Source organism: Plectropomus leopardus, chromosome 20 (genome assembly GCF_026936395.1).
Source record: "Plectropomus leopardus strain MGB_pleo_1.0 chromosome 20, ASM2693639v1, whole genome shotgun sequence".
In the NCBI taxonomy this organism is placed as follows: domain Eukaryota; kingdom Metazoa; phylum Chordata; class Actinopteri; order Perciformes; family Serranidae; genus Plectropomus; species Plectropomus leopardus.
Window position 1 is genome coordinate 20,626,090 of NC_142195.1, and position 26,594 is coordinate 20,652,683.

The 26,594-nt window shown below is 39.1% G+C and overlaps 1 long non-coding RNA gene across 1 annotated transcript in view; it reads left to right on the forward strand.

Annotated features, from left to right (window-relative positions):
* Positions 1-26,594, forward strand: part of LOC148186213 (uncharacterized) — a 90,419-nt gene that overhangs the window by 14,709 nt on the left and 49,116 nt on the right. The window contains exon 2 of the long non-coding RNA XR_015775124.1: positions 122-237. This is a non-coding gene — a long non-coding RNA (uncharacterized LOC148186213). The remainder of the gene's footprint in view (positions 1-121; positions 238-26,594) is intronic.

Consider the following 26,594-nt stretch of genomic DNA (forward strand, 5'->3'; position numbering starts at 1 on the left):
TAATTCCAAATCTAATCTCGGATTGTTGCAAAAACACACTTCTATAGCTATAAAGTCTGAGCTGGCAGACAGGGGATGATGAAGTGTATAATGCTGTTACCTCTTTGTCCTACAACTGCAGTATCAGGTGGGATGCAGCGGATCATTCATGCCGACAAGCCAGCCAATCTTCCCTTCAGCCGCTCTGTGAAAAATCCTGTCGTCATCGTCATGAGGAGGAAGCAGAGAGGGAGTTTCGTGAGTTGCCTGAAGCAAAATGTTTTGAATTCTGTGAGAGTTTCTGTCCGCTTAAATGCTACAACTGCAGGATCCGAACTGCGGTTTTTCCCACTTTCTTGTCTTTTTCTCTTAAATTGTCTCTCCTCTTGCTCCTTGCATTCAATTTTCTGGTATGTTATTTAATGTAACTCTGGATTTGTGGACTTTATGACAGTAGGCTATCACTTTTAGTGTCTGGCGGAGAAAAAGACAAGAGAGAAAAAAATACAAAGTCAAATCACAGCCGCACCTTTACTCCCACACATATGCATACGGAGTTAGTGTGATTGACATTTCGGTGTTGCAAGGGCATCCTTGTAAATGATGCACCGGCTCTGGTGCTCTCTGCATGCGTGTGTGTAGGTTCGTTTGGTGTCTCAGTCTGTCTTGTTAGAAGAAAGAATTGAAACTTTTACCTTCAGTCCCCCACTGAGTTTCTGTCTACCTGTTTTCCTTAACTACATCCCATGCTGGGCGCTACTTTGTGATATCCCTTCAAATTGGTGTTTGTGTGTGCGTGTGTGTGTATGTGGACTGTACACACAGCTATGCATGAGTTATTTTTCAGTTCAAGCCTCAATTTCCCTGTCAGACACTGAATTGTTTTGAACAGTTGTCTTAAATTTGGCTTTGTGTGCATTTATGGGGATATTTCTCTGTTTGTTGAATTTGTTTTTCCGTGTGTGTGTGTGTGTGTGTGTGTTCAACTGACCATCAGACATTGTGGCAGAGAGAGGCAGCACGCTCATCAAGCAAAGGCAAGGCACGACACATCAGGCACATGGGGTTCGCAGCAGGAGAAAAGTAATGGAGTTCACAGCCCTACACATACACACACACGCGAGCGCGCACACACACACACGCACACACACAAGCTGAGGGAAAGAAAAAAGAAAAGAAGGACCAGGTGTTTTGCCAAGTGAAGCAGCTCTATTGATCTAATCAAACAAACTGAACAATACTCCAATTATGCAGTAAATATTGATATTAATCATATGAGGAGTCTAGTCTACTCTAGTCTCTCTTTAAGACCGCTCCAACCATCCTTTTGTATGACTTATATTGCATAAACATAGCATCTTATTTAATACCCAAAAAACGTTACCTGTGAATGCACTATGCCTTTTTCTCTCCAAAGCCACGTTAGTCCAATGCTCAGTCCAGGAAATCAGTTTCTCCCATAGTCTGTTATCCCAAAGACAAACGCCCATTTCTCCAAAGTCCTGTGTCTCCAAAAATACGCACTACCTGTCAGTCAGTTTAAATTTTCAGTGCCACCAAATGTGGGTGTTTAGAGCAAAAAAATGATCTTAACTACAACCAAGTGATTTTTGTGCCTAAACAACCACACATTCACCACATCATTATTGAGAAAATGAAAGTTTCGCCATGATTTATAAATGTAATGTAACTATGGTTTACAGAAACGTATGCAAACATTCTTTTGATGGGGTTGTGTAACTGTAGGGAGTATGTATTTCAAGAAATGAGACTTGATAGTAATGACCGTTTTTGGGTAACAGGTTGTTGGTGAAATGGGCTTTCGGTCCAATGGGACATTCTTCGGAATAATGGGGCTTTGGAATTTTAGGCTGTCTGAAACAATGGATAGTCCTTTCCAAAGTAATTTGGACATTTCACAGTAGGAAAAGCATTAATGCAAATAATGAAATTAATGATGGATGAATTCAATTCAGCTGCCTCAATTTCAGTGCCTGGTGTTTTGCATGCTGGCTCACTGTCACTGGAGCACATAACAGAACCATCTGTAGTGTAAGTAGTGATACTTGTGTTTCTACTATATGAGTGCTGAAATTTCTGCTGTGAGGAAAAGCCTATTTAGGCACAGATTATGTGCCTCACCAAAACAAACATATAAGTATTATATGAATTTTACTACATTCATCATCCAAAATCCGTGATCCGACCAGCATGTTTATTTTTATTTTATTTTTTATTTAGCTATAACTGAATCCAGGCATAAAATAAAACAAAATACCACCGATGGATCACCCTTTTTGATAGTCACCCACCACCCCGCACCTGATGCAGGACCCTGCCAAAGGGATGTCTCTGCCTTCTCTCAAAACTAGATGGTGCCCAGCTTGTGCTGCTCAAGCTCATTGGGAAAAACTCAACAGCAATGTCTTTTTCCAGAAATCATTGAACGGTTACACTGTATGTATATATATTTTTTTATTTTGAGGTGAACTATCCCTTTAGGATGTTTCTCCCACCACAAATCTTTGACAACACATTAAGGTTCCACTATATTTAACATTACACATGTAAACCATGAACTAATGGGCAAACTGCTGAAGCACATTTTCACAGAGCTAGATTCATGCTCTTATATTAAGTACTTTATCTGGGACGGTGACTTTTTCAGTATGTGAACCAATTCGCTTTTAATCTTTTATATTTCATCTCTCAAGCTTTAAATATAATAAATGACTTGGGGAAATTTGCATTCCTGACATATATGGCCACATTTTTAAGACCAATCTAATTAAAACTTCACGATGGCAATTTTCTTTATTTACATAATCCTCTGTTGGAGTCCCGTGTATGTATGAGTCATCAGTTTCAATATACATAATCAACGTCTCACCCACATTTTCATGCGGTATGACACTGTCGGCGATGAATCATGTATCTCAGCAAAGCATTTTCTTTGTATGCACTCATATTTATATCACTTACCTCAAGCGGTGAGGAGTTATCAAGTCAAAAATTCAAAGTCAGCTATATTTATACAGCATTTTGGCTCATCAGAAAGGGCTTTACAAAAATTAAAGGACGCCAAAAATGTATACACAAGAGACACTGCCAGAGCTTGTGTGCGTATGTGACTGCGCATGCATTTAAGTTCTCTACACTTAATCTCCTTTCTGCCACTTCAGCAGGCAGCATCAGTACACTTGGCTTCGATTTAATCAAGCATTGCATTAAAATGGTTGACTTGATGTTTACACACTGAATTTTGTTCTGTTTAGATGCACTTAATCACTATTACATTCTGTTTTGCAAGTTCCCGTTTAGCTGAGCAGGCAATGAGTTTACACGTTGCAGCTGACTGCTAATATTTTTTTATTGTGTGATCATGTTAATGTGTTTGCAGCCAAGGGGAAATTTGAATGATAATAATGAAGCCAAATAACCTCAAAAGAAGAATTTTGCTGACGTATTAAATCACGTAGCATAGCTTGGGGAATAATTTAGCGTTGTTGAAGCAATTTTGAAGTCACAGTTCAAATTTTTGGTTAATAAAATTAATTTCAAACAAATGCCTCATAATTGCAATACGATAGCACCTAATATCCTACTAAGGAACACACTGGGACTTTGATATAGTGCATACTTCCAAATTTTGCCTTTGCTCTGTGTGTGTGTGTGTGTGTGTAAGTGTGACTTGTCTTCAGCTCCTCTTTACTGTAGAAATACATGCGTGGCTTTCATGGCTGTCTGTCAGCCAACAGAAGTTGTTAGTAAGGTGTATACACACACTTCGACACACACAGTCCTATATCTGTCATTCTGTCTCTGCCGGCATCTGCTGTCAACTGATAAACTACAGTCGTAACAGCAGACATATGCAGGTTGATTTACTGCCCAGGGGTAAATAAAGGAGACATGTACTCCACACACAAAGAGACACGCAGTATGTGTGTGGACAGGCATGTGATAAAACATGTTTCACATACTTGCCAATGTATGACTGAGAAAAAAAACAACAACTCAAAATGCCTACATTACAATAACAACATTAGAATGGACTTAAGTTTCTCAACAAATATTAGATGGACTGCAATGAAAGTTTGCACTGACATTTATGGTCCTCAGAGGCTAAATCCTATTTTTTTAATCTATTTATTATTTTTTAAAATACACTGACACTTTCTCTAGAATGACTAGCAGGTCAAACTTTTCTTTCACTTAACCAGTGGAATTTCTCAGGTTTAATAGTTAAAAAAAGAAAGGCTGAAAGAAAAGAAAAAAAGGTTTAGTAATTCATTGCCCCCAGATGATAAATCCTAATGATTTTGTTGATCCTCAGACTTTTCCTCTAGTGCCACAAACTACCATGGAGTGCCATGAATTTTTGGTGTTCATGTTCCCCTAAGGGTGAATTGTAATAACTATTTTCATCCTATAATTTTTCCTCTATAATGCCATCAACAGATCATTTCACCAATACATTGGTTAGCAAAATATCTGCAAAACTAATGACATTAATTTTAACAGCACTTTGTGTTAAGTGCCAATTAGCAAATGTTCGCGCTACGGCGGCAAACATGGTAACATTATACCTACTACATATTGGCATATAGCATTGCCACTCTAAGGCGTGTCAGTATGCTTATGTAAGCATGAAGCTCAAAATACAACCTCACAAAGGTGTTATCATGGCTAAACTCTGTCTTAAAATGCATGATCAGCAGACCCAAACAGAATCTGACCTATTAGCCGCATAAATCTACACAAATGGCTTTATATCTGAGACCGCATCTTAGAACACTTTATTGTTAGAACTGCTCATTGCAAATCGGAATGCCTAAAAATAATTTGTATTTCCAGGCATTTACTTTAGGGGCAAACAGAAAAAAAATATGTAGTAATATCGGGAAAATAAAGAGAGGACAGACTACAATTTACCCTGATGTTAGAAATGCTTAGAGGCTTTGCTACGTGCAGCAAATTGGTAACACATAAGTCCGACATAACATAAGAAGAACACAAATCATTGGGTAAGAGGAGCTGGTAGGTGCTGGAATAGTCATTAGCTGCAGCTGGATATATCCGAGCCTGACAGGCTGATCTTTGGTATTTTAAAGTAAATGTGGGGTGTCTCACACAGGTTGTTTTGTGTCACTTTGATTAGGTTGTTTCTATTTTTGCTTAACTCTGTTAGGTGCATTCAACAGCCATGCACTAACAGATAACGTACTATGTTCTGATAAAAATATAGATAATTTCAATTCACATTTTTTCTCAAGTGCAAATTTTGCCCAATTTTTACACACAAACACACATAGAGCAATGAAGCCGGCACATGGACAACAAATGATGATTCAGACAAGTGTCAGCAATGTGCTCTCTGTCTCTCCTCTCCTCACTCTACCCTGAATCAGTCTGATTTACCCTCTCAGCCCCCAATGTCTCATCTGACATCCATCCTCCTGTCCTTCCCTTGCATCGACATTTTACTCCTTTCCTCACTCCCTACTCCTCCTCTGATTCCCCTCATCCATACCCATCTCCCCATCCTTAATTTGCTTTTGTTTGCTCTCCCAATCATCTCTCCCACCCTCCATCTCTCTCTCTCTCTGTCTCTCTCTCTCTCTAAGTTAATCATTTTGATTGGATCGATCAATATAAGGAACTGGGGGTTGCACAACAAAGCAGTAGGTTGCATGCCATAAGCTCACTGCCTCAGCAAAAGTGCGACCAAATTTAAATGAAGAAAATAAGAGAGGCAGTGTGGAATCATATTCTTTCACGGTGCACTGGAAGAGAGTATGTCTCATCCTGATGCTACCTGGTTTATACAAAATTAAACTTAACTTTGATCAATTCATTTCTAATATAAAAATGTATGTCATAAAGTGATCTTTCTCCCTCCACTTACTGGACTGCAGTAATGCTAATTGCATGTGCATTCATATTGACACCTTGTGATTTTACATGTATTGAAAATTCACCAAACTTAAGGATATAAACCCTGTATGACATACAGTCTTACCTGTAAACCCAAATAAAGGCGGACAAAAGAACAGTCATTAGCCGAGTGGGACCCTGCAAGCTCATCATATATGCTGCTGCAATGTCAGCCACAGGTATATTCTATCAACGTTATTGACTGTCTAATTTTATGTCCAACAAGCTACACATAATTAAGAAGCCTTCTGGCGGTGTGGCCACATGATTATCCTGTGGAGTCTCCTGGGACTGTGATGTCTATAACTAACCATGTCCTTTTATTTAGGACTGGCTTAAATACCCTCAGGCAGAGTTTGTGTGCTAACAGAGGAACACGGTCCATATTTTATCACAAACATCCCATGGGAATATGAATCAGACAAAATGACCCAAACTAGGCTAGAGAAAGAAATGTCTTAATGTTTGCAGAAATGGATGGGGCAGTTCTTTTAAGAGTTGGTTGCTTTAGTTTAGTGTGGTGATTATACAACTGTCGATTACTATTGACCTGTTCGATATTTGTGGAGGCAGGAGTCGATCCGAATGTAATTTGACAATTTTTAACAAGTGAAACTCTCTCCTCAAGTTGTATGGTGACTTCAGTAGGTTAACACCAATTCAAAGCAATTTGCATTTGAATATTCCACTATTTTTCCAGACAATGATAATAAAATGATCAAGTTTACAGCCTGAATTGCTGGTTAAACTTTGACCTAAAGTTGTTAGTATTTTGCTGTCACTGTGTCAGGAGGGATTACAAGCTACATTTTGGTTTTGCTCACTTTCATTTTTACATCAAAATAAAGTAGTAGCTTCAGATTTGTGTTGTCTTGTCAGCCCATGCAGAGTGAGCAGAGCTATACAAATGACACTGATAATAAAAACAGAATTTAATCATTCACTCTTTTCCATTCCATTTCATTCTTCGTGTAATTTACCGCCATTCATTGTTGTGAACAGAACAGTGTAACAACATTTAATCCAATCTGTGTTTAATGTCTGAACTATCAACATCATAGTTGCTTGTGCAGTATTTGACAGGTTTGATCTCTAGACTTCATGTGCCATTTGGCTGTATTTTCATAGTCGTGTCCCTGGTGGGATGTTCCAGTGTTTAGCTGCTCTCAAGTATCAGCTGCTTTTAATGGAACTGTGCCTTTAGATGTGTTGACATTGTGTGACAGAGGTAGGAAAAGAAAACCAAGCGCTTTTCTTCCTCCTGTGTTTACACTCTCATTATACCCAGGTAGAATACCTTTCAAAAGGTAAGAGAAAGGTTAAAAGGGGGGGAGAGAGAGAAAGATGGAAGAAAGAGCATATAAATGAGAGGGGAAGAGATTGAGCCACAGGGGGAAGAGAGAGGTTTACAGGAGGGGAATGAAGGGAGAGAGAGAGAGAGAGAGGGAGAGATGAGGGCAGAGAGGGGGAAGCACTAACTGAGAGATAGAGCAGGTTGTTGGCTGAGCTCCAATGAGCTCATTGAAGAAGACCCTGCTGTCAACTTGTATCACTGTGACAGACAGCAGACCTGCCACTTGGGGGCCTTCTAAGACGCGCGCACACGCACATACACGAGCATACCCACAAATAAAAATAAACAAGTAGACGTACACAGTCGCAAAATCACACACACCTGAGCACAAAGTAGGAGAACACTCCTACAAATGCAGAGACAGATGCAGACATATATGCATACACACATGCACAGGATAGAAAACAAGAACACACAAACCCGATTATGCATAGACAAATACACACACATTGTGCATATATACATGTTGCATAGAATGGCAAAGTTGTCAACATATGCTTAGACACATGTGCCAGCATATGAGTACACATATGGAATGACATGTTCAATATGCACATGTGCAGCACACACGAGTGCACAGATGCTGAAACACTTACATACAAATGCATATACTGCTTGTACCACAGCGGGACCAAGTCATTGTTTTGACAGTCACAAGTCTCAAGTAGTCCAAAGTCAAGTTCCAAGTTCCAACACAGGCAAGTCCCAAGTCCTAAACTTTGAAGTTCAAGTCCTAAACAAGTCTCACTCTGCTCTTCAACGAATGGGATGCCAATGTTAAATTTACGAAAAATTGTGCTTTTTAGAATTTGCAATTATTTTTTAAAAACTTCCTAAGCCGCTGTACTAATGTTATGTGAGCATTAGCTTGCTTACTATGCAAATATTTACCTTGATTTACTGTTTTTTTTTTGTGCAACTTTAAATGTTAAACAAAGGTTGCACAAAATTGCCACATCTTCACCCTTTTTTTTCTTAACTTACAAACTCTCGAACTTTTTGCATACGGCAGATTATTTTTTGTTGACCATCTTGCAATATTTTTATGTGCACAATATGGTCTCTGCTATACTTTTTTTCCAACTAGCATTCAGTAACATAACATAAATTCTTCCTGGTTTTCTCCTGCTTGATTGGACTTAATCAAAAGTTATTATGCATTGCATTAGATTAGACTTTAAGTAAAAAGGCTGAAGTTCAAGAGAGGGCACAAATCATTGGTGCTAAATGCAAGACTTTTTAGATTTTGTTGAGTCTATATTCATCAAATTTTTGACTCCGGATGCTACCTGGTTTATACAAAATTCAAGTCATGTGACTAAAGTCCACACCTCTGATTTGAACACACATGGACCTGCAGTCAGTGAACCATACAGATGTTCTCACACATGGATACAATATTTACAATCATGCACAATTTGGGTTTATACTTAATACCAGTGGTTCTCATGAGCCTCATTTGCACTCCCATAGTTCACAATAAACTAACGTAGAAATCAAATGTCTGAAGGATCAATGATTCATTCATAGCGCTCATGTGGAAGCTAACTTTACAAAATGTTCCACATGATAAAATGCAAGGATCACTGACAGTAAGATGTGAAAATGTGAAAAGTAAATGCTCAACTGTATCACTCGTAAATAATTAGATTAACTTTATAATTAGTTAAATAAGATTAACTTTATAAATGTGCCTTTGATTGCAAACTTATAGAACGCTGTGTCAGCTGCAAAGAAAGAAAAAACAATCAGTGATGTTGGCAGACAATCTTTAAACATTGTTTTCCATCTCTCAACTTGTACTTAATCTCCTCATGACATAAAACCCCCAGTTATCTCAGCTAAAACTGTGTGTACGCCTACTCTGAAGAATGTGTGCGCTGCATACATTCTCACCCCACATTCCTCTTTTTTAAATACCATTTAATGTGTGATAAAAAGTGTGTGCATGTTTTTGCGCGTACACATCATTGTGGGAGCTCCCAGGTGTCCTTCCAGGATGCCCCCAGAAAAATGAGGTCCTTGAACTAAAATCTCATCAAATGGGGGTCTGTGACCTAATTTGTATCAATTTAGGGGTCCTTGACATTACAAAGACCCACCGCTTTAAACCTTAAGGAACATAATGCATTCCCTGGTGCCCTAACCTTGACCGTCACATTAACATACATAACCATTATACTTGTTGTAACCTTGACCTCAAATTTAATGCTCACCTCCCCCATAAAGCGTCAACCCTCAAAAAGAAGTGAGGACCAGCCAAAATGTCCTAATTTTCAAATTTACAAAAGGTATGACAATTTAAAAAAAAGTTAAAAAAAAAAGTGACATCAGATGCACAGAAACAAGCACCATGTGTCGATATTTCATGGACGTCTCTGCAGTTTGATAACACACCGTTTCTGCTCGCCCCTCTGTGTAATATGATCCCATGAGAGCAATCTGCCCCCAGCCTCTGTGACTGTGTGTGAGTGGAAACCATCTCTCTCCCTCTTTCCTCTTTGTTCATGATAATGATGACACCTCTGACCTCCCACGTTCCACTGTGCCCTCCGGCAACCCCTAACCAATCAGAGCTGAAGTTGCTCCGTGAGGAAAATCCTGTTAGAACCCATATCAAGCAATTAGAAAGCCCGACGGGAACCCTGGTGGAGTGAGATGGGATCCTGATCACTTCTTCAGAACATCCCAGACAGATAGAGAGTTTGTCTCTGTCTGTGCCCATGTGTGTGTTTGTGTGTGTGTGAGAGAGGGTGTCTGTGTTTGTATGTCGGTCACGAGACGGGCAGGTTAAATAGAGACAGCAAAGTCATTACTGCACAGCATCGCCGATCGATAACCAAACCCTTTTTCAGACATCTGCCTTGCTCAACTAGTTATCTGTCATCCACCTCGCTGTCACCACTCAGACACTCAAAATCATAGATTTCCTGTCCTGCGACATGCTCCCAGCATGTGGTCAGACTTTGGATGTTCACCTCAGGGCTCAGCATATCATACATTTTTATGTGCTGTCGTATCTAAATTCTTTCTACATTGAGAATAAACATGACATAGCACAAAAAGGCTTAACTGAATCTCCAGATGTTTTCAAATGTTCCCAACAAGCGTTTCTATAACCATTTAACATTTCCACAAACATTATTTTGTCATATTGTCGTATTTGTCTCCTACTAGAAAGCTAGCTTGGTTTTAGATTTCTGAATTTTTGCCTGCATTTCAGATCGATTTTCTTGGAGATCAACAGAGCCAATCAGGATGAGCATCTCTTTGTGCCAGAACCAAAATTCACTCTGAATAAAAAATAAAGCAAGTGTAGGAAGAGATTGGCGCATCTGTCATGGTTACATATTGACAGAAATAGCAGTTTTTAAATTGTCATTCTTTGATCGTTGTTAACCCTCTTAGCTATACTGCAGCTTCTGTTAGAGCTGAAAATGATTTTGATGGACTAGAAAGGGTAAAAAACAACACACTCTCAGAAAATATGTTACCACAAATGCAATGTTAATGAATAATGCAACGAAACCAAATGGGCAATTCAGTTTGATTTATTCAACCCGATGTCACTTCCAGCTCTTGAAATACTGTTGCTTGGTCAGTGGCCCTCTGCGTCAGATAACGACACACAGAGGAGTGTATGAGATGCACCAGGCGGCATCATTTTTTGACACTCTGTGGACGTGCCATAGCATATATATATGCCATAGTACGCATAGGGCAAGCAGGAGGGGTGGTGGATAGGTCAACATACTTCAAACTTTAAACCCTGAGATCACTTTTTTCTTTCCTGAATGAAACCAGAGTAATTTGAGTTATTTTAATAACAACCATCACATTACAGGGACTTGACCACTTTTTGCAATCAACCAATCCTCAGGAAAGTGACATTTTTTAGCTTCTTCTGGACATGTTCTTGTAAGTGAATTTTATCTGTTGCTGTCTAGTGGTTGTTACTTTTTACCTGCATTTAAGACTAACTGCCATTCAAAATAGTGTATTCACCCTGCAATTCCTCTTTTAAATTCTCTGTAAATGTTAGATTTAATTTGTTTTATTGTTTTTATTTATTTTATTTATTATCAAAGTCAACTTTATTCTATTTCCTTTATCCTACTGAACTCCTTTGTATATTTGTATTTTTATTTTTTACTTTATTACTATTTTTATTTCTTATTAAAAAAAATAAATAATACCACTTGCCAAATTCAGAAAGATTAAAACATGAAAAAATTAACTAAGAATATGGATGTTGTAGACAGAGTGTGTTTAAATGAACTAATTTCATGAAATTCATGACTATATCTGTTGCAGAGTTGGATATCTTGCATGGTTCACCAGTGGTGACTCATATTTTAGCATCATATTGTTGTGTTATCTCAGTATAGACAGGTGAAAAATAGAGAAAGGGTAGCAACAGGCAGTTGGAAATGGGAAATGTGGACTGAGAGTGTGCAGGGATTTAGGGACATTCACTATAACCATATATTGTTGTTGCTCCAGAGGCCACACTGCTAATGACTAAACAGTCTCTGACTGCGTATTGTTTTCTAGAAAGAACATCTGCTCCAAACAATAATTGGATTGTTTTACCAATAGTTGCATTCCCCTGTGTGCTAATTGGAATTCCAGCCTGTCAGAAAAATCAACTTTGGTAGACTGAACATAAACAGGTGTCTGTGTCCTTTGATAAATCTTTCTCTCTCTCTCTCTCTCTCCTTATCTCCTATTCTTTCTCTCACATTTCCTTGGCTTGTCTCGTTCTTACTTACCTAACCATGAACATTTACACACACACAGAAAATCTTCATCCTCTGGACTCTGCTGGGCTGTGATTACCACAACAGTGGCTTTCTTTAACGGGGTTATAATAATAGCTGTCAGGCAGGGAGGAGATGCCATCTTATCTTGTCTGTTGCCATGCCGATTAGCGCCACTGAGCTCTACTGAGCTGCTCAACGATCCCTCTGGAAAACGAAACTTATTGTATTTACGATTTACTCTGTTTTTAGTATTTTCTTTCTTTAGCTGATTAGAAAATGTGGACGATGATAGGCGTGGTTCACATCGAGCTGTGGTAGTCTTAGAAAATATCACATTACAAGAAGAACATATTCCAGGCAATAGTTGTGCAAATTGAACCACCATCTGTTCCCTCTACCCTTCAGGAGCACTTATAACCATTTTACACCAACATGGAACAGTTCTGTTCAGCTTTGTGCATCTAATTTTGAAGTGTGTGAACCATTTCAGCTAAATTAAATTGGTTCAAAACCCAAAAAGTTGCTTCCCAGCTGGAATCAAAAAGTAGCACGTTCACAAACCTCTGAGTCAAACAGCAACTGTTGTGAATGCTTTGTCCCCCCACCCCCTGGTCCCCACTGGTTCAAAATTTCAGAGTCCAAACTTTGTTGGTCAATGCCATCATTTACTCCACCAATCAACATTGGGTTCAGCATTTATTTATTTATTTTTTTCTTGAATATTTGAGCAAACATGGAGGGAAACCGAGACAAAGTACATGCGTTCGCTTGCATGAAAGCATTTACAGAATTCAGAGATATGCACAACAGAGCACAGCTCTGAGAGGCAACAACTGAGAAGTCTGTGTTTTTCCGAACGCTGTTCAGCTGGTTGTGGAGGGTTGCTAACTACGTTGGCCGTAGAGCCGGTGTCGGTCTGTTCTGTGCTACTATGGCGGTGCAACATTGCACACTTCATGGACGAGGACCAACTCCATATGTAGATATCATCGGCTCATTCTGAGATAACAAAACACAACTGTTCTTATTTTCATGTGATTATATACTAAAGAAAACAATTTTTATTATATTGTGTAATTTCTCCCAATATATCCCCCAAAATCCTACATGATGTACCTCTAAGCGAAGTCCACATTAGCAAATGCATCAGTGGCCCAAAAAAGATGCCCACTGTTGTACCAGGTGGCTCCCAAATATTCAGTACATAGCTTTTGAACATCTGTGCTCAGGTTTTTTCTCAGGATTTCTTTGGTGGTGGAGTTTGTGTGAGCACATATGGATAACTTATAATAGTTTATATATTAGGTTCCCATAACGCCATGCTCGTACAAAGCATTGGGCTGAAATCTTTTTTTTTTTTTTATAATTTTCATTGTTTTTCACATACGCATAACATTAAATTAGATCTGTGTTAAAAACAGAAAAACATTTACTTGATATAGAAAGCAATATAGAGATACAGAGTTCAATACTATAAACCACTGCAATTAAAATACATCATGTTGATCATGTGGGGCATTGGGGAATTTGAGTACCTGTGGGTGTTAATTAGAGGCTGCTTGGTATAGAACTGACATGATTAGTGGATAATCAAGTGCTGTGTACCATGAAGTGCACTGGCCCTTGCTGACTGTTCATGCAAACATGGCGATAATAACACCTAATTGTAATGTCTGTTTACTAAATACGTTGCTCCTAAGTGAATCTTCCTCAATATTTTGCAAATTGGGTTCAGTATTTTTAAATAAAAGTGGCAGAAATACCACAGCTTAATGCAAATAAGGAATAAGCAGCCGGTGGCCTCTGTGTTGTGCCAGCGTGTTCATCTCTAATATTCATGTTGCATCTCTCTGTAGGCTTTCAAGTTGATATAAGCCGAAAGCCCAAATCACCTCAAAAGCCCAAAAGCTTTTGACTGATGAGTCTCTGTTTCACTCCTCATCTGCAAAGTAATGCGCCAAGTCTTGTTTTGCCATCTTTTGCACAATAATCTCCTCCTCCACGTGAGCCCACAGGGTTAAACTTGTGAAATATTTTGCACACAGCGCGTCAGCTCTACTTCACACGTAACATCTGCACTGCGCGGCTCCCCCAACCCCCTCCTCATGTCCCATCCCTTTCTCCAGCTCAGCTGGCATCAAAGACTGAGGGAGAGTGAGAGAGAGAGAGCGCTGCCCGAGTGCCAAGGCGGTTGGATAGTGATGAGTGATACACGATGTGTTCAGCATACTAAACACTGAAACAGGGAATTTTAATTCTACATCTGGCCCTTGTTCAGAAGCCATGATTCTTTTTTTTTTCCTATTTTCCTTTTTGTGTCACTTCCATCGCCGCTTCTTCAATTTCTTTTCCCTTGTCTTGCTTTTTCCTTTCATTTAATCTCGGTGTCCCGTTCCTACAGTTTCTCTTTCTCCTTTAGATGCATATTTTAAGTGGTATGGGAGGGAATACTCAAACACAAACCACAAAACCTGAGCATGCAGCTTTTGTGAACTAATCAATGTGGCAACGGGCCACACATGCACATGTGCAAACACACACACACACAAAGCATTTCTTTCTATGTGTATTACCCATAATTTCCAGCAGTTCTTCCTTGATCGACATAAGATTTCTTTTGCTGCGTTCAGAAGCCTTTCACAAGCTTTTTTAAATCTGAGCAAATTGGTGTGATTTCTTTCAAAAACAGTGGCAAAAAAGGAAATGATCAATTTGGCAAAAAAAAAGTAAAAGAAGAAGATGACCTAAACATACCACAAACCACAAACATAACATAAACATAAATCAAGATTAATAAGGCAGTAGGTTTACAAGATTATTTCAAGTAAGATCAACTTTTCAATTTGTACAGTGAAGAATTAAAATTACATCAGTCAGAGGAGCAGGAGAGAGGCGCAAATAAAACTCCATGCAAGACTCCAAAATAAACCGAAACACAGCCTGTTAGGTAACAATTAGCTGCCTAAACAGTCCTATCATTTCCCACCAGCCAAAAACAGCTAAGTCTTTTCGGCTTACAAAGTGTTTGACTTCAGTGTACATGTAATCCCAACTGTAAAACCAGGAGAAGCTGAAAACAGTTGAAAGCTGCATAGAGGCAGAGAGGGTGAGATCAGTTTTCTGTCTAATTAAAGACATTTGATTTACTGTTAATATTTAAAAATGCATAATGGAGCTTTAAAGAGGCTCTTGAAAAAGACTAAATTTTCCCATTACTGGAAAATGTGACCCGGTCTATCCTTAAGTTTCTGAATATCTGCACCAACATGAATAAAGCTGCTTGACTGTGACTGTTTGAAGCTTCACTATCACAGTGCAGGAAAATAAATCTTTGTTTAGACTGTACTGTAGTGCTGTATTTGTGATGTGAGCGTACATTTTTTCTTATTGTAGTCTGCTTTCTTGTGTTTGTCTGCATTTTCAGATTTGTGTGTTTTTATGTGTGTGTGATGCACTTTTTGCTGATTGCAGTGGTGTTGCATGTGAGCTGCAGAGCGTGGAGTGAGTCTGGCCCCACACGAAGAAACAACAGATTTATTATGTGGTAATTTACTACTGCAGTCTTAGCACTAACAGCTGTTGTATTTGTGTGTGTGTTTGTGTGTGTGTGTGTGTGTGTGTGTGTGTGTGTGAAAGAGAGAGGTGAGATTATTTACAGTAAAATCAAAGTGTGCTTTGTTTCGCTGAGCTCACCTCATCAGCTGAGGAGTTTGTTTAGGACTCGACAGATGTGTAAAGAAAGTGCTCCCTTAGTGAGATAAAATATAAATACATAAACTTTTTATTCTTTTAAGATGCAACTCTAAAACAAAGCTCTTAGCACAGTCAGGATAATGTAACAGCTTGTCAGTTCTCTTCAAAATAATGACAAAAGGGAACAAGAACTACAAAAAAAAAAAGTTTCCCTGTAGACTCACAACTTCACCCATCAAGACCAAATAGTAGTGTATCTTCTAAAAAAAGAGAGGTTACTTCTAGCAATGCAGACACAGAATGAGCAGACTTTGAACAAAGAAAATAAACTGAGTCTCCTTTGACATGTTTGAATATTTAATGTTAAGTCCACTCTACGTGTTTTATGTAAGAAGAAAGACAAATGAGATAAATAATGTATTAAACATTCATTTAATGTATTTTTAATGTCTTTTAGTGTATTTCATGGTATATACAGATGGCTCTGTGATTTAGTTTGTTCCTGTCACTTAGAAAAACCATGAAAATTCTGTCTACACACTGATGTATTGTATAGTGTGTGTTTGACATGTGACTGTGAGTGAATGTGTGATCTCATCTATAGTTGGATGTGAATCAGAACATTTCAAAATCAGATTTGTTGATGCACTTTTATTGTTGAAGATACATTCTTCTTTACTTTTACCTGTCCATATTGATGCTTAAGTACTGCATCCAAGTTTTTGTTGTTTAGAGCCAGGGAATTAGTCTCAGAAGCTCGATTGTGATTACCTCATCAAATACAGTGACGCATAAGGGGGTTTTGTGGTTAGCTTTTTTTTTTTTTTTTAAATCATTTGTTTTTATCTTCTTTTATTATACTACAGAGTGAAGGTTTGGGCAGGTCTCACAAGTCTCTCCTGGAATTCCAAACAAAGCAGTCACTTGTAGAGATTCAGCAAATAAAAACAAGAAGAGGCTTAAAATAGATCAGGTGTCAGTGTGTTTGATAGCATCTGTGAGCTATTTATTACCTTCTCACAGTGTTATCTGACAAAAAATGTATTTGCCCTTATTTCATCCAGTTATAGGAATTCATGTGAGCTGCAGCAAAGTGTGAAGGACAGCAATTTTGCTTGCTTTACTCCCCTGTGTGGTTAAATATTAAAAGCATTCAGCTGAAATGCCCTTTACCTAAAGAGCGTTTCAGAACCACGGCTAAAGCTGCCTTTGGATGTTTTTGGCACCATAGAAAGAGACACAGACTGGAACTGGAACCACTGAATGAGTGAAATCACTCCACCATTCCTAATATGAAAATATTTTGTAAAGAGCTGAAGGCCCTTTCATTACGGTGAACCCCATGGGACCTTATATTGAAAAAAAAAGAATATGTACAATAGTCCATGGCAAAAGACAAATTATATTTATCCTGCTTGAATCCCGCCATGAGTTACAATTAAGATGGTTGTGAATTTGAAATATAATTTTGCAAGAGAGTTGCAGTTTGTCGTTGATTTGTCATAGTACCATTTTGCTTTGAGTGAAATAGCTAAGTGAACTACATTTGTGGTCTCACACAATATACTGTATGTCACCAACACCAGCTAGTTCGCTAGCCAAGTAACTTAACAATGTTTCACCGTGCCAAAAAACTGTCGTTCCTGGAATGGCCACTTGAGGCTGGCTCTAGTGCGAGTCAATCCCGATTGACCCCCATGGTAAAAATGCTCACAATTCAATCAGAAATAAACGTGTTCACAACCTAACACAAAGACATTTTTAGTATATATAGCTAATTGTCCCATTCAGTAAACTGTACGGACGATGAATTTTTATATAACTCACCAGTTTACATTTTATGAAAGTTACTGTCTGAGAGGCCACACCATGCCTGTGAGTCAGATCCACCCCTCGCTCCTTTACAGCTTTATCCTCTCATCCAACTATTGTAACCTTTGCTCCAAAAAAACAAAATGGCATCAGCCAAAATGCAGAACTTTGGGCTTCGAAACGCAATCCACAAACCAACTGGGAACGTCACAGTGGCTAGTGTCTTTTATTTTAGTCTATGTGTTCCAAGCACAAATGTTGAGTTATTTTACCCAACATGTTTTATCCAGCAACTCTGTACATATGTTTTTGCAAGATAGGTGGTCCACCATGAGAGGAGGGAAACCCTAACCTTTCTATAGCACACTTTAATAGGAATAATAAAGTAGCAAATTGCGAAAAGGTTAGTCACTGAGTGGGAATCTACACTTTCAGCACCATGGACAGGGACATTTTAGATTCTGTACGTATTCCATGATTTTGTCCAAACCCAGCAGAGTAAGTCAGCATTCAGGTTTATTTGAATGTCTCCTTATATACTGCCCTTCCTTTGACCTAGTTTTCTTTTTCTCCACGCACCCTGTCACCTTATTTCTCCCTTTCCTCTTTGCTCCACACTTATTCTCTATTGTACTACACCTGAACTCTCCTCTAACCTCTCATTCTCAGCTCCACTCTGCTATCTCCTCGTTTCCCCTAACGTCGTCTCCCCCTCCCCCTCCTATACTGATCCCATTTCCTCAATCACATTCCCAAATGACCCTTCTTGTCAGCATGCTCACCCTTGGGTCCTCTCCAGCAAGATGTCTTTGTCATTCTACCCTTTCACCTCCTCGCTTTTTATTTTCTCCTTCTGTACTGTCAGAAATCCAATCTCAGAAGGCATCTCACCATTCTTCTTCCTTTCGTCACTCCTCATCTTTTGTGTTATCTGTAAAACCCGTTTTCTGAGCTCACATCTGTCTTGTTCTATCAAGGAATCACAGATCCCAAGCAATCATAAATATGCTAAAGCTCATGCAGACATAAAATGAATACACGGAAAAAGAAAATGCAGAGAGAGAGAGAGAGAGAGAGAGAGAGAGAGAGAGAGAAGATAATGTTCTTTCACTTATGTCATATTATGTGAAATTCAGTAAAATTGTATGAAAAATAGATTATAGAAAGTACCCTCCTAATGGGAAATCTATCTGATAAAGTGCTCACTAGCATGGAGTGTTATGAAAATGCTGCTTCCAGGAAAGAGTCCTCTGATACTGCAAACTTTCCTGCCCATGCAGACATCAAACTGACATCTCACTTGGTTCAGGAGAGCTGAGCAAAGCTCAAATGGGGATCAAAAAGTCAGTTTTGCCATTTCAAATTTTAGCATTCCTGTTGATGGAGCACACAGCGCAGCACCGGCTGAGCTACCCATGTTTCCCCAAAGCTCTTCCTGTCTGACACAGTCATTTTTAGACCTTTTCTGTCTTCACTAAACCATGACAGGGTCTGCTTTTAGCTTGAACCAGGTACCAAAGAAGAGTATGTGATGTAGCATTAATTTAGCAGTCCTCAATCACACATCTGTTCAACATGTTTAATGCACAATTATACACTAACAGATTAAATGACGTGTTGAATAATTCAAACACATTACAGTCCCATTAAAAGGAACACACAATCATACAATGACAACTTGATACAACACAGCTGGCTACAATTATCCAGCTGCATTCCTCACCCACTCCCCTGGATCCCAAACAACAATGAGGGCCACTAGAAAAACTACGCAACAAAAAGCCTGTGCAGGCGTGCCTTAACAAAGAGTTAGTTGACTCAGAGGCAGTAACTGTTTATTTAGCAGATGACAGTTTGAAAATAGAGAAGGGAAATTCTGTTAAATATGAATGCAGCATTTTCTCTTCCCTGCCACAAATGAGGCAATTTGCAGTTTCATCCATGTGCAATTTTCAAGGTACCTCACAAGAAAAACAACAGAATTTGTTGTTTGTTGAAATGCTTAAAAATACCTCTGCTGAATCATCTGACCTCTGGCAGCAATGAGTATTATTATTTGTGAATATCAAGAGAGGTGTGATGTTGTTAGTAGCAACCTGACACCCGTTGGGCAGGTGGTCCAGATAAATGCATATGCAAGAGTGCATGACTTTGACATGGATGGTTATATCTACTGTAATACAAGCCAATGGTTCTCTGCTGGAGAACAGTAGATTGCTCCCTCTGGGTTGGTGGAGAGTTGCTTCCCCAAGCGTATGAGTTCAAGTATCTCGGGGTCTTATTCACAAGTGAGGGTTAATTTGAATGGTAAAAGGACAAGTGGTTTGGCGCATTATCTGCAGTGATGCAGTTACTGCACTGGAATGTCTTGGTGAAAAGGGAGTTGATCCAGAAGGCAAAGCTTGCGATTTATCAGTCCATCTACGTCCCAACCCTCACCTATGGTCATGAGCTTTGGATAGTGGCCAAATGAATCATGGAAAGATCATGAATACATGTAGCTGAACTCCATGAAGAGCTATTGCTCTTCCATTTTGAAATACAATACACCGAGTCGCTCTACTCATATTTATTATTTAACTTATACCTCCACACCCATGTACATAGCTGTACATAAGTCTATTTTTATTTTTATTTCTATATTTTTTATTCATATTCCTATTGCTATTTTTCTACCTATTTCGTACTTATTCTGTAAAAAGCTTTTGTACTTGCACTGAAGGAATGGAGAAGCTCTCCAATCTCGTTATACACTGTATAATGACAATAAAGAGCATTCTGATTCTGATTCTGATTCTGATTCTGAAAGGGGACAGTTGAGGTGGTTTGAGTATCTGATTAGGACGCCTCCTGGGCCGAACGGTTTTCTGGGCACATCCAACTGGTAGGAGGCTCTAGGGCAGTCCCACAACAGGCTTGAGGGATTTTATTTTCTTACCTGGCCTGGATTGGGTTTCTAGGTAGAAGGACATATGGATTACATATGGATGGATGGATGGATGGATGGATGGATGGATGCCAGCAGTTACATTTAACCATTACCAAGAACATTCCTTAAACTTCAAGGAATAGTTTGCCCAAAAACAATATAAATGGTATACACAATTCATCTCCATATGTTCTTTATGGTGTCTTGTATCCATTAGTGTTCTACACAACTATTCTTCCTGAACTTTTCAGTGATACTCCAAAACACTCAAAGATACAAGACACTTGGATAATGATTCACAAGAACAGTACATATTTTCAACCCTTTTGCCGTTTTTCATTCAGCGTCCTTTGAAGTTTGTTTGTGCTGCTTTCATTTTTTGAATATAATATCTTACAGATAGAAAATGTTTTCTGGACCCATAGAGAGCTTAGGGAGGTGGATACTACAGTGAACTATTTCTTTGAGCCATAACATAAACACTTAGCCTACAGATAACCAAACCCTCGCCATTGCAGTGGCCAATCAGAGATGACTATATGAGTCATTGTTGTAGTAGTTACATGTCTTTCAGGTTTGAGGATTTGTTGACTCTTATACACACAGTGGGGACTTTAAGGTTCATTTTGAATTCTTTATGCTAAGTGTGTACAGTATTATAAAGTGCTGCAGTGGTGTCACCACCTGATAGACGTTTCTTGCATCAGCTATGATTTAGCAACATGATGGGGCAGAGTGACCATGTGTGCTTCATCCTGCACTCATGAGCAAGCGAAGCAGACACCAAAATCCTTAATGTACACATGAAATAGCCGGTTTCTGAATGAGAACAGATCAACCGTGCCTATCTAAATCTGCACAAGACTTACATAACGCACCCCAAATCAAGCGTGAATAGATTATGTTATTTGAATTAAAGCTTTAAGACTCCTTTTTATTTTATTTTTTAAGTAAAGATATGCATACACGGTCATTCAAATATCGGGCTTCACAATTTTTTTGTTTTTTGTAACTCATTGTTTATTTAACCAGTAATATCCTAACTTAAATACAAAAATGAGCATACCTCACACATTTTAAAGCCTCTAGTCTCGAATTGCTATTAGAGATCTGTAATCGATGGTGTGACATCCTTTTTTCTTGCAGGACCCAAGTGGGTCGTCAGGGTAACTGACTGCACCTGAGATGTGGGGTTCACAAAAAGCACAAAAGGGTTGCTTTTTTTTTAGGCTGTCAGCACATCTCTTCATGGCCTCGGTAGTTTAATTTAGGTTTACATCTTTTACAGCACTTGCACACATACTTTCCCTCATCTATGCATGCTTTACACCAGTGACTCCTTCCACATCTCCACTCCCCAACTTCTTTTCCTTATTAATTAAATAAACTAATTTGGCCTTTCAAACTCATGTGTTACAAGCCAATGGCAAGTTTGCAACAATGGTAAAAAATAAGATAAAATAAAAATTGATTTACATTTTGAGGAAGAAGTCTGTTTTAGGCCAAGATTTGATCAGATATGACATTTACTCAAGATAATTGATTTAGAGAAACATTTAGATTTCATACAGCCTTATAGGGCAGTGCTGCGTCTGACTGCATCAGCTTAATTGTTTAGGATTAGCAGGGGAATGTTGTCTTTGTGCATTCTTAAGCATGCAACCAGTAAATTCGTTTATGTCGGGAGGTTATTCTAGAACAGAATAAATGAAATAAATAAAAATTCAGCTCAGAAAATTGACTTTTACTTTAATTCAGCTGTCTAATAAGATCCCAGGCACACTCTGAATACCCTTTGTGATATATTTATGTGGACTGGCATGGCTATAGGCTGCTTTGCTGTTATTTTACTCAACAATGTGCTTGATGAAAAATAGCTAGATAGGCTTTTAAGGGTGTAAGGGTTCTCATTTAGACTGCTTGAGTTGGACATACACACGCACACACACACACAAACACACTCCAATCAGGCTCCTGTCGAACACAGTTACTGTTAGTAAGGGGTCTGCATCAATGCGACATACTTTTTATCAAAATAACCAGCCACATGGCACACATACACACCACAGAAGTCAACCTTGTTATCCTATAACTATATATTAAGCAGACACCTTGCTGATGGCTGTCATTATCTGTTTTGGCAGACTCTTGCAATACTTTGTCCACAACCAGGCCCTTGCCCTCTGGCATTAAAACTCCCACAGACAGCACTTTGCATCTCCAGCCGAGCCCATCATATTAGGGCTTAACACGGGTTCATAAGGTGTCCAGAGAGAGAGAAATACTCAACTGAACCGCTGAGACAGGAGATTCACGACGTGACCAGACCTGTCGTATTTTCTGGTGCTTTTCACGGTTTTTTGTAATAGACCTTGGCCAAGTCCAATGAAAATCATACTTTTCTTGCACAAAGTGGATAAATGCTTACTATCAGCCAATTAAGTCCCCCCTTCTTCCTCCAATTTGGAATGGCCGATGCCCCGTGCACTGCGGTTGACATCATTTCTAACTCCCACTGTTGTTCCATGGAGGGTTTGGACAGCCACGCGCCCCCTCTGATAAACACCGACTTGACAGCTGCTTCTTTTCACCTGACAGACTGGAGCTTCCCTAGGAGGATGTGACACACACACACATAAGCTCACGCTATCCCTCAAGATTCTGTCACTTTCCCCACAGGTGCTCTGGCCGAGCAGTTGGAGTCACAAGTGTGGTGACAAGAACATGATCCCTCACCAGTTTCCCACCTACGTACACTGTCAGTTATGTTTAATGAGGCACTCACTTGATGGACCACGGCATTTTCTTTTAAATAAGTTCTGTATTTTTTTTTGTTAGGACTTCTTCAGAGAGGTCATAGTTTGTTGTCTTCTACTTAAATTTAACCAGCCTCTTGCAAATGTTGATACATTTATTAGCAGTTCTTAACCTAGGTCATAAGCCCTCCGGGATTTATTCATGGTGTTCTCGAGGTGTTCCACAAGACTATTACTGTAATGATATGTTGGTGTTCAGAGGTCATTGCTTTAATGTTTTCAGTCTATCCTTCCTAGAAATCACTACACAGCCACCATAATCAAGACCGGGAATGGTACGCACTCAAATACGAGAAAAATGAAGGTTGAGCTATTTAAAATATCAATAAGGACTACTATGTTAAATTTTAATGTGTCCATAAGCAAAACTATCAAACCAGCATGCACAATGTCAAAGGACTGGAACTGACACACCTACAAAGAACGCAGCCAGAGTTCATATTATTAGTTATGTCTCTGTTTGATGAATCAAAATGTTCACTCTGAGAGACAGCTATGATTACTATGAACAAAATGAATTGGCAACAGATTAGTCAAAGCTTATTAGAGTCACATTAGCATTGTTCTTTAAAGTTTAAACAAAACTATGGGTCTAATAGTCATGCCGGTGGTTGTACTTTGAGCTCAAAAGTTCAGCATGATGATATTAAACACAAGTACAGCTCAAGGCTTATGGGGATTAGTTTTTCAGGCCATAAACCAAGTGTTGTCTTGAAGAATTTGGACCGCATGATGACGCCTGCGAAATAGTTAAAGGTCACCAATTTTTAGTATAATTTATCTTGTGGGTGACATGAATGTCTGTACTACGTTTCACTGCAATCCACTACTCACCTTAAGTAATGCTATAGGACAAGTCTGGGGTACCAAAGTCATAGGAGTTCATCATCTGAGAATAATGAATGTCTGTACAAAGTTTTTTGCCAATCCATGTATTAACTATGAGATGTTTCATCAGATAAGTAATGACCTGCTGGTGGTGCTAGAGGACATATCAGAGCATCACCAAAATCAGTAGGGTTCATCCTCTGGGAATAATGTTAAGGCAATCCATTCTTGGGTTCCCCCCTGAAAGTATAAATTTCAAAATATCATTCAGAGGACTCCCAGATGACTGATATTCTTCGAGTGAGGCTGTTTGTTTTTGTTTGTTTGTTTTCAGTCAGTGTACAGTGTACTTTAAGGGATGGTTTGGTCCCCAGATTTAACTGCAGAGTACCTGCTTTCATGCTGTTTTCTTATAGAGGCAGCTGTATTCCCAGACCAAGGGGGAGTCTGAGTGAATTGGAGCAAGCTGCTTGGACATAACCTTATCTTCTGCCTTCTGCGTAGAAGTGGTGAATTAAGATTTACATGAACTGTGCTCTCACCTTGCGTGTCCCGCCGAACCCTGTTCGTACTCTTAAGGTCTATTTTGAAAGAAAGGACCAAATAGTCTAATAATCATATTGAACAGCCATATCGGATTTAACTGACATAATTCTGAGTCAGGTACAGTCCTTATCCATCTTATAGTTCTTAAAATATTTCAGTCTGACCCAAAGTGATGGACTGACACACCGAGATAGAACCATGTTGCTAGCTTGACTAAAAAAAAAAACTAATGAAATTATCAAGAGCTCTTACGATTGCAAATTATAGACACAGAGTTCCTAATTTTGCAATGTGTTTTCATCTCTCCTGTACAGTAATGTTTAAAAGAAGCTCCAGTGGTTCCGCTCATTTAAATTTAGCTCATCCGGTGAGATAATTAGTGCCTCCAGAGCAGCTCGAGCTCTAACAAAGTTTCTTCTTTGCCTGACTAAATGTTATGTGTAGTGGTGAGTCTGTTGGTCTGTTGGTATCAGGGTAGTCACCCTGACTGGCTGTCCGACTACCTGTCTGCAAGACAAGCTATAACTGTGAGAACTGCAGCTGACATCTTTCTGTCAAAACTGTGTGTGTGTTTGTGTGTGTGTGTGTGTGTGTGTGTGTTTGTGTGACAGTGTAGGGGCAGAGAGAGGTTTGAAAAGGCCACTCTTGGTGATAACTGTAATCACAAAGAGTCTGCGATGGGTGAAATCTCATTAGTGCTAATGCCTGATAGCATGAATGTGGTTTACGCACATCCTTCATGGTATCTCCTCAATTAAAAGCTCACAAACACACACACAAACATACTCACATTCACCCACAATGCATGAGATGCATTCACTTTTAATGAGCTCACAGGATTTGCTAATATGATTTACGCTTTGGATTGGTGCACTCATTAAGCAAACCAAAGATCATTCTGGGATGACTCCTAACCTCTTTGGGATCAAGATGTGAAACTTATGTAAGTGTATAATGATATATGAACTCGTATCCCAGGGTTACATCTTATCCGCATGCTCATATTTGTTGGCACAAGTGCTCCAAATTGAACAGAAAATACATAGTTCAAAATTACCCCCCCCCTCCCCAGAATGACACATATAAGCATTTTCTGATCTGGGAAACATCACAGTCATGTTTTTGATTATCAGAAGTTCGCCCACACTATATTTGACAGAACTTTACATTGCTTTTATTACATAGCTAGATGGATTGACTTCCATTTGGATTCATGAATTCATATATCTGACTCTGCAGTTCTAAAAACACAAGCAACTTTCCCCTGCTCATCAGCACAACTGTCTCACAAACCTGGCTTCCCACTGAAGATATAAGCATGTTGGACAGGTATTATACTTTGAGAAATTTGGAGAACATTGACAAGTGCAAAACAAAGTGTCTCCTTTTCCTCTTCAGACTGTGGCATATTCCGCTTTTTTCTTTTTTCAGAGAGTACTGTCGGCTGCATTTCCTGAAAGCTGATTTATATCCTTGTCACATCTCTTTTATTCCAGTTCGGCTGCTTATTGAGAAAAATCTTGTGCCGCTTCTAGTTGTTTCTCTTTATACAGAGACGTCCCAGTGAAGCGCATGATGTGTTGAAACCCATGATGAAATACTACGTACGTATGTGTGTATGTGCGTGTGTGTGTGTGTGTGCTCACATGTTGTGTACTTACATTCAGGGAACAGAAACAGCAGAGTAACTGAGCAGTCTGCAGGCACGTTATGATTTCACTGCATGTGCAAGTGAAAATTATTATTATTATTAATAAGTGTGTGAATGCGCTAATATGAGTTACTGAGTTCAGGCACAGAGGCTGACAAAACACATCGGTTCACTAAACTCCAACACTAATGAATCTGTCATCTCTGTTCCCTCTTTCTCATTAACAAGGAGCCCAGTACCAAAACAGTCAGCTAGCAGCTTTTCATTTTTAGCCCTGCACTGACTA